Genomic DNA, 9,673 nt, shown 5'->3' on the forward strand with positions numbered 1-9,673 from the left:
TTAGGGTTAGATCTAAAGCCAGAATTAGGATTGGTTTAGGTCTAGAGGTAAAGTTAGTTTTAGACTTAGGTTAAGGGTTATCATTAGAGCTAGGGCTAGTTTTTTGTTTAGGTCTTGGTTAAAGATATGGCTAGATTTAGGATTAGGTTTAATCTAGGGCTAGTGTTATGGTTGGGTTTAGATATAGGGTTATTTGTAGGGCTAGTGTTAGGGTTTGCTTTAGGTTCAGGTTCAGAATAAGTGTCAGGGTTAGGGTTAGAATATGGGTTATTGTTATAACAAAAATGAGGGCTAGGGTTAGAACTAGTAATAAGGTTAGTGTTTGGTTTAGACTAAGGATTAGTTTTAGGACTATGGTTAGCATTAGTGTTGGGGTTTTGCTATGGTAAATTATAATGTTAGAGCTAGGGTTAGAGCTAAATTTTGATTTAGGGTTAGGGATAGTGTTAGGTTTAGAGTTAGGGTGAAAGCTAAGAATAGGTATCAGATTTGGGCTAGGTTTTGGTTAACATTAGGTTTAAGGTTATGGCTAATGTATGATCTAGGGTTATAATTAGAACTAGTTTTAGAATTAGGGTTAGGACCAAGTCTAGTATTAGGTTAAGGATTAGGTTTACAGTTAGGGGTTAGTGTTAATATCAGAGACAGGTTTAGGGGTAGTTTTAGGGTTAAGATTAGGACTCAAATTAGGGCTAGGCTTAGGTCTAGATATACAGCAAGGATTTGGTTTAGGTAAAAGTTTAGGGTTAGTGTTATGACTCAGTTTTGTTTTAGGTCTAAGCCTATGGTTAGGGCTAGATTTAGGATTAGCATTAGGGTTAGGGCTCGTGTTAGGGTTAGGGTTAGGTGTAGAATTAGAGTTAGATTTAGAGTTATGTTTAGATTTAGGGTTAGGGCAAGATGTAAGGTTAAGCCTATGGTTATTCTGGGCTATGGCTAGGTATAAGATTATGGTAAGTGATAGTGTTAGATTTAGGACTAGGGCTAGGGTGAGAGTTATAGTTAGTCTTAAAGGTAGAATTAGCATTAGCTTTAAGATTAGGGCTAGGGTTAGTGTCAGGGTTATTCATAGGGTTAAGGTTAGGGCTAGGTTTAATGTTAGGGTTAGAGTTTGGATTACGTTTAGGGTAAGTAATGGGGTTTTAACTAGGTTTAGGGCTAGGAAAATTTTAAAATTAGGGTTAGGGTTATGCTTAAGGCTATGTTTTGGCCCAGGGTCAGGTGTAGGGTTTCATTAGAGATAGGTTTCAGTTTATGTTTATTGTTAGGTCTAGTGTAAAGGTTAGATTTAGGGTAAGGGTCAAGTTGACAGCTATGTGTATTATTAGGGTCAGTGTTTGACTTACGGTTTGGTTTAGGTTAAGGTTTACGTTTAGGGCTCGAATTAGCATTAGGGTTAGAGTTAGAGTTAGGGTAATGAATAGGCTTAGGTTTAAGGTTCAAGTTAGTTTCAGGGCAATAGATAGGTTTACGGATTGCAATTGGGTTATGGCTCAGCCTAGGATTAGGATAGGAGTTAGGATTAAGGTTAGGGTAGGCGATAGAATTAGAGATCGGGTTAGGACTAGGCTTCTGGTTAGGCTTACAGTTAGCGTTAGGGTAGTTGATATAATTAGATTTATGGTTAGGGCTATGGTTAATGTTAGGATTAGGGCTACTGTTATGTTTGGGTTTGGGATATGGCTAGGGTTATGTTAAGAGTAAAGGTTAGGCTTTGAACTAGGGTTACGTGTAATTTGAGGCTTAGGGTTAGGGTTAGGCCTAGGGTTAGGTTTAGGGTTACACTTAGGGCTATGTTTAGGCCTAAAATGAGGGCTAGGTTTTGTGTTAGTTTAGGCCTCGATTTAGGGCCATGGGTAATGTAAGAGCTAGGGTTATAATTAGGGCTAGTTTTAGGGTTAGGGTTATCGCTAGGTCTAGTGTTAGTATTGGGTCTTGGTTTAGGGTGAGCATTGGAGGTTGGATTATGTTAGGGCCAGGGTTGGTGTTCAGGTTAGAGTTAGTTTTGGGTTTAGTACCAGAATTAGTACTAGGGTTAGGTTTAGGGTTACACTTAGGGTTATGTTCAGGCCTAAAATTAGGGCTAGGTTTTCTGTTAGTTTAGGCTTTGATTTAGGGTCATGGGTAATGTAAGAGATAGGGTTATGATTAGGGCTAGTTTTAGGGTTAGGGTTATGGCTAGGTCTAGTGTTAGTATTAGGTTTTGGTTTAGGGGGAGCATTGGAGCTCAGATTGTTAGGGTCAGGGTCAGTGTTCAGGTTAGAGTTAGTGTTGGGTTTAGTGCCAGAATTAGTACTAAGGTTAGGTCTAGGGATAGGGTTAGTGTTTGGGTTAGGTTAAAGGTTATTTTTAGGGCTAGGTCTATGTTGTTGTTTATTTCTATGGCTAGAGATATGGCTAGAGTTAAGATTAGGTTTAAATCTACGGATAGTATTCGGTTTAGGTTTAAGTATATGATTACCATTAGGGCTAACGTTAGGGTAAGGTTTTTACCTGCAGTTATTGTTAGGGTCAGAATAAGTGTCAGGGTTAGGGTTTGGGTTTGGGTCAGAGTTAGAGCTAGAACAAAGTTAGAGTTAGGATTAGTAATAGTGATAGGGTTTGGGTTAGGCTAAGGATTAGGTTTAAGACTAGGGTTAGCATTAGGTTTAGGGTTTTGTTTAAGGTAATGGATAGGGTAAAAGCTAGAGTTAGATCTAGGGTTAGGGTATGGACTAGGGCTAGTTTTAGGATTAATGTTAAATCTACGGTAAGCGCTCAGCTTAGGCCCAGGTTTTGATTTAGGTTGGGACTAGTGTTATACCTACAACTAATGTGTAAACCAGGTTTATGATTAGGGCTGCTTTTTGCATAAGTGTTACGTCTAGATCAAGTGTTAGGGTTAGTGTTACTGTTAGTGTGATATTTAGAGCTAGAGTTAGTTTTAAAGTCAGGGTCAGTGTTCGGGTTATAATTAGTGTGAGAGTTAAACCCAGAATTATCACTAGAGTTGGGTCTAGAAGTAGGGTTAGTGTTTGTGTTAGGTTAAGGTTTACCATTAGGGCTAGGGCTATGTTTTTGTTTATTTCTAGGGCTAGAGATATGGCTAGAGTTAGGATTAGGTTTATGTCTAGGGATAGTGTAAGGTTTAGGTTTAGGTATACGTTTATTACTAGTGCTAGTGTTAGTGTTCGGTTTATGATTAGGGTCATGTTTAGACATTCTGTTACTATTAGGGTCAGAATAAGTGTCAGGGTTAGGTTTAGGGTTTGGGTTATGTTAGAGCGAGAATGAGGGCTAGGTTTAGGATTAGTAATAAGGTGAGGGTTTGGGTTAGGCTAAGTATTAGGGTTAGGCCCAGGGTCAACATTAGGGTTAGGGTTAGCTTAGGGTATGGGATAGGATTAGATCTAGGATTAGAACTATGTTTAGGTTTAGGGTTAGGGCTAGTGTTAGGTTCAGGTTTAGAATTAAAGCTACGGTTAAGTCTTGCATTAAGGCTAGGTTGTGGTTAGAGTTAGGGCTAGTTTTAGATTTATGGCCAATGTATGGTCTAGGATTACTATTTGGGCTAATTATAGGGTTAGGGTTAGGACTAGGTCTAATATTAAGGTTAGGTATAACATTTAATGTTAGGGTAGTTGATATAATTAGAGCTATGTTTAGGTCTATGGTTAATGTTATTATTAGGGCTAGTTTTAGGTTTGTTTTTGGTATATGGGTAAGGTTATTTTAAGAGTAAAATTTACACTTTGAGCTAGGGTTAGGTCAAAAGCAAGGCTTAGGGTTAGGGTTAGGGCTAGGGTTAGGTTTAGGGTTACACTTAGGGCTATGTTCAGGCCTAAAATTATTGCTAGGTTTTGTGATAGTTTAGGCCTAGCATTAGGGCCATAGGTAATTCAAAAGCTAGGGTTATGATTAGGGCTAGTTCTAGGGTTAGAGTTATGGCTAGGTCTGGTGTTAGGATTAGGTTTTGGTTTAGGATAAACTTCTGAGCTCAGATTATGTTAGGGTCAGGGCCAGTGTTCAGCTAAGAGCTAGTGTTCGGTTTAGTGCTGGAATTAGTACTAGGGTTAGGTATAGGAATAAGGTTGGTGTTTGGGTTAGGTTAAGGGTTATTGTTAGGGCTAGGGCTAGGTTGTTGTTAAGGTCTAAGGCTAAAGATACGGCTAGATTTAGGATTAGGTTAAATCTAGGGCTAGTGTTAGGTTTATGTTTAAGTACATGATTACCGGTAGGGCTAAAGTTAGGGTTCAATTTCGGGATAGGATCAGGTTTATACCTGCAGTTAGGGTATAACTGCAAGGTCAGAATAAGTATCAGAGTTAGGGATTGGGTTTGGGTTTAGCATTAGAGCTAAAATGAAGGTTAGTGTTAGGACTAGTAATAGGGTTAGGGTTTGGTTTAAGCTCTGGATTAGGGTTAGGACTAGGGTTAGCATTAGGTTTAGGGTTTATCTTAAGGAAATGGATAGGGTAAAAGCTTGGGTTAGATCTAGGGTTAGGGCATGGATTAGGGCTAGTTTTAGGCTTAGGGTTAAAACTAGGGTTAGCACTCAGATTAGGGCCAGATTTTGGTTTAGGTTGGGGCTAGTGTTTGGCCTACAACTAATTTATAATCCAGGGTTATAATTAGGGCTACTTTTTGGGTAAGTGTTATGGTTAGATCAAGAGTTAGGTTTAGGGTTACCGTTAGTTTGATGTTTAGAGCTAGGGTTAGTGTTAGGGTAAGGGTCAGTTTATGGGTTATAATAAGGGTTATGGTTAAACCCAGAATTGTCACTAGAGTTAGGTCTAGGGGTAGGGTTAGTGTTTGTGTTAGGTTAAGGTTTATCATTAGGGCTAGGGCTAGGTTTTTGTTTATTTGTAAGACTAGAGATATGGCTAGAGTTAGGATTAGGTTTATATCTAGGGCTAGTGTTAGGGTTAGTTTAGGTATAGGTTTATTGCTAATGCTAGTGTTAGGGTTTGGTTTATGATTAGGTCATGCTTACATATATGGTTACTATTAGGTTCAGAATAAGTTTCAGGGTTAGGATTTAGTTTTGGGTTATGGTTAGAGCTAGAACGAGAACTAGAGTTAGGACTAATAATAGGGTGAGGGTTTGGGTTAGGCTAAAGATTAGCGTTAAGACTTGGGTTTGCATTTGGGTTAGGGTAGGCTTAGGATAAGGAATAGAATTAAAGCTAAAATTAGGGCTATGTTTAGTATTAGGGTTAGGGCTAGTTTTTGGTTTAGGTTTAGGGTTAAAGCTAGGGTTTAGTCTTGCATTAAGGCTATTTTTGGTTAGAGTTAGGGATAGGTTTAAATTTTTGGCCCATGTATTTCTAGGGTTATAATTTGGGCTATTTATAGGATTAGGGTTAGGACTAGGTCTAGTGTTAGGGTTAGGTATGACATTTAGTGCTAGGGTTAGTGTTAGAGTCAAATTCAAGGTCAGAGTAATTTTAGGGTTAGGGTTTGGACTCGAATTAGGGCTAGAGTTAGGGCTAGGTGTAATGTTAGTTTTTGGTTTAGGTTAAGTTTTAAAATTAAGGCTATGGCTCGGTTTTGTTTTAGAACTAGTGCTATGGTTATGGCTAGTTTTAGGCTTAGCATTAGGATTAGGGCTAGTGTTAGGTTTAGGTTTAGGGTTTGGGTTAAAGTTAGATTTTGATTTAGGATTAAATCTAGGGTTAGGTCTAGGGCTACGAATAGGGCTACTGTTAGGTCTTGGTTTATGGCAAGGATTAGATTTATGATAAGGGATAGGGTTAGATCTAGGAATAGGGCTAGTGTGTGAGTGAGAGTTTGTCTTATGGCTAAGCTTAGTGTTTGGTTAGGTATACGGCATAATTAGGGCTAAGAATAGGGCTAGGTTTATGCTTATGTTTAGGCCTTCGGTTAGTGTTAGCCTTAGGTTTACGTTTTGTGTAAATGACTGGGTTAGAGCTAGGGCTAGTGCTATTGTGAAGTTTATTATTATGGTTAGGGCTAGGGGTTAATTAGAGTTATGGTTAAGGCTAGGTTTAGGGCTAGGATGAGGGCTAGGTTTTGTCTTAGGGTTAGGGCTAGGATTAGTGTTATTGAGAATGTCAGGTCTAGGCTTATGTTTAGGGATAGTTTTAGGGTTAGGTTTATGGCTATGTTTAGTGTAAGTTTTAGGTTTCGGGTAGGGGTCAAATTTAGAACTAGTGGTATTATTAGCGTCAGTTGAGGGTTTTGTTTACGTTAGGGTTTAGGGTTAGGGCTCTAATTAGCTTTGGGGTTTTGTTTAGGGTTCAGGTTAGATTTAGCATAATGGATAGGGTTACAGTTAGGGATAGGGTTAGATTTAGGCCTAGGATTAGCATTGCATTTAGGGTTATGTTTACGGTAATTGATAGGGTTAGAGCTAAATTTAGAACTAGTGTTATGGATAGGATAAGAGCTCGGGCTAGGGTTAGTGTTTTGGGTTTGTGTTTTAACAATTTTAGTGCTAGAATTATGTCTAGAGCAAATGTCAGGTCTAGCAATAGTTTTAGGGTTAGGTTTATGGCTAAGTCTAGAATAAGGATTAGGTTGAGGGTAGGGTCAGGGTTAGAGCTAGGTATATTATCATGGGAAGGGGCAGAGTTAGCATTTTGGTTAGTTTAAGTTTTAGGTTTAGGGCTTGAATTAGCATTAGTGTTAGAGTTAGGATAATGATAAGTTTAGGATTAGGGTTCAGGTTATGTTTAGGTTAATAAAATAGGTTAGGGTTAGGGATAAGTTTAGCGTTAGGCCTAGGGTTACCATTAGACTTATGATTATGGTTAGGTTAATGGATTGGGTTAGAGCTAGTGATAGGGCTAGGATTATGTTCACAATTCTGGCTAGGGCTGGGTTAAAGTTTAGAGCTATTTTCTGGGTTAGGATTAGGTTTAAAGCTAGGGTTAAGTCTCAGATTAGTGCTTGGTTTTGGGTTTGGTTATGGCTAGGATTAAAGCTATGGTAATGTTTTAACTAGTGTTGAAATTAGTGCTAGTTTTAGGGTTAGGGTCAGGGCTTGGTGTAGTGTTATGTTTAGGTTTAGGATTAGGGTGATTTTTACAGCAAGAGTTATTATTAGAGTTATTGTAAGAGTCAGGGTTAGTTTCAGGATTAGGAATAGAACTTGAATTAGGGCTTAAGTTAGTAGTAGTTGTAATGTTAGGGTTTGTTTTAGGTTAAGGGTTAGGGATCGAGGTAGGTTTTGTTTTAGTGCTTTGGCTGTGGTTATGTCTAGATTATGGATTAGCATAAGGGTTAGGGCTAGTGTTAGGTTGAGGTTTAGGCTTAGGTTTAGGGTTAGATTTAGAGTTTGGGTTAAATCTATGGTTAGGGCTAGGGTTAGGGCTAGGGTTAGGGTGAAGTTTAGGGTTATGGTAATGAATATGGTTAAAACTAGAGATAGGGTTAGGGTGAGAATTAGAGTTAGTCATAGTAGTAGTCTTAGGGTTAGGGTTAGCGTGAGGGCTAAATTAGAGCTAGGATTATGGCTAGGGTTAGGGCTAGGAATCAGGCTAAATTGGGGCTAATATTAGGACTAGGATTAGAGTTAGAGTTAGAGATTGATTAGAGTTAGGTTTAGGGTTACAGGTAAATTAGGGCTAGGATTAGGGCTAGGTTTAGTGTTGTGATTAGGTATGCATTAGTCTAGTATTAAGGCTAGGGTTAGTGTTCGGGTTAGACTAAGGGTTTGCATTCGATTTAGGGTTAGCGTTGTTGTTAAAGTAAATTTTAGGGGAATCAGTGGGGTTATAGCTAGCTTTAGGGATAGGTTGAGGGTTAGAATTAGGATTAGGCCAAGGGTTATGTTTCAGTTTAGGATTAAGCCTAGGATTAGGGCCAGGTTAAGGGTTAGGGTTTCTGTTAGGGTTATGGCTAGGACCAGGTCTAGGGCTAATATCAGGTCTAGGGTTAATGTTAAAAATAGTTTTATGATTAGGATATGGCTACGTCTTGTGTAAGAGTTAGGTTTAGGTTAAAGATCAGCTTTAGGGCTAGGGTTATTATAAGGGTCAGGGTCAGAGTTAGCATTTGGTTCAGCTTATGGTTTAGGGTTAAGGCTTGAATTAGCATTAGGGTTAGATTTAGGATTAGGGTAATTGATAGGCTTTAGTTTAGGTTTCTGTTAAGGTTTAGGGTAATGGATAAATTAGGTTTAGCAATCGGGTTAGGGTTACCATTAGAGTTAGGGTTATGTTTATTTTAATGGATAGGTTTAGAGCTAGGGTTAGGGCTAGATTATGGTTTGGATTAACTCTAGGATTAGGGCTAGGTTTAGGGATAGGGTTAAGGTGTGATTTAGGGTAAGTTTTAGGGTTAGGGTATGTGTTAAGTTTAAGGCTAGGGTTATAGTAAGGTTGGGGTAAGGGTTAGTATTTGAGCTAAGGTTAGGGGTAGGGTGAGTGTTAGGTTTAGGTTTAGTTCTAGGTTTATATTTATAGTTAGAGTTAGGTTTAGTGTTATGGATGGGGTTTTAATTAGGGGTAGGGTTTGGGTTAGGGAAATGGATATGTTTATAGCTAAAGTTCAGGCTAGGTTTAACGTTAGGATTAGGGATAGGATTAGGGATACGGTTTAGGATAGAGCTAGGGTTATGATTAGTGTAAAGGTTAGGATTTGAGCTAGGGTTAGGTCTAAGGTGAGGCTTAAGTTACGGCTAGGTTTAGGTCAGGTTTAGGCTAGAGTTATGCTTCGAGCTAAGTTTAGTCCTAGGATTAGGGCTAGGTTTAATGTTAGGTTTAGGGCTAGGGTTAGGACTTTGGGTAATCTAAGAGTTAGGGTTATATTTAGGGCTAGTTTTAGGGTTAGGGTTATGGCTATGTCTAGTGTTAGGTCTAGGTTTTGAGTTAGTGTCATGTTTAAAGCAGGGATGAGTGTTAGAATTAGGGTAAGTTTTTGGGATATGGTTAGGGTTAGGGTTAGAGCAGTAATTAGGACTAGGTTTAGGTTTTGGTGTAGGGTAAGTTTTCGGTTTAGGTTAAGGGTTACTGTTAGTGCTAGTGCTAGGTTTTTGTTTAGGTCTAGGGCTAGTGTTATAGATATATGTAAGATTAGCTTTGGTTCTAGGTCTAGTGTTAGGCTTAGCTATAGATTTAGCGTTACCAGTAGGGCTTGTGTTAGGGTTTGGTTTATGGTTAGGGTCAGGTTTAGACCTAGGGTTACTGTTAGGGTCAGATGAGGTTCAGGGTTAGGATTAGAGGTAGAATTAGGGCTAGAGTTAAGCCTAGTACTATGTTTAGAGTACGTTAGGCTAAAGATTAGGATTCGCACTAGGGTTAGCATTTGGGTAGGGTTTGGCTTACTGTAAGGAATAGGGTTACAGTTAGGTTTAGCGCTAGCGTTAGGGTTAGGGTTACGGCTATTATTATGGTTAAAGCTCGTGTGAGTGGGCTCAGATTAGGTGTAGAATTTGTGTTTAAGTTAGGGCTACGGTTAGGACAATGACTAAAGTATGAACTAGGGATATGATTAAGGCTAGTTTTAGGGTTAGGTTAAGACTAGATATAGTGTTAGGGTTAAATTTATGTTAGCATGATGTTTAGAGCTAGGATTAGTGTTAGGGTCAGTGTCAGGGTCAGGGTTAGTTTTAGAGTTAGTTTTAGGGTTAGTAGTAGGGTTAGGGTTTGATTTAGTTTAAGGGTTAAGATTAGAGCTATGGCTTGGTTTTGGTTTATAGCTAGGGCTAGGGATAAGGCACATTTTAGGA

The sequence above is a fragment of the Callospermophilus lateralis genome, unplaced genomic scaffold (genome assembly GCF_048772815.1).
Source record: "Callospermophilus lateralis isolate mCalLat2 unplaced genomic scaffold, mCalLat2.hap1 Scaffold_544, whole genome shotgun sequence".
Classification (NCBI taxonomy): domain Eukaryota; kingdom Metazoa; phylum Chordata; class Mammalia; order Rodentia; family Sciuridae; genus Callospermophilus; species Callospermophilus lateralis.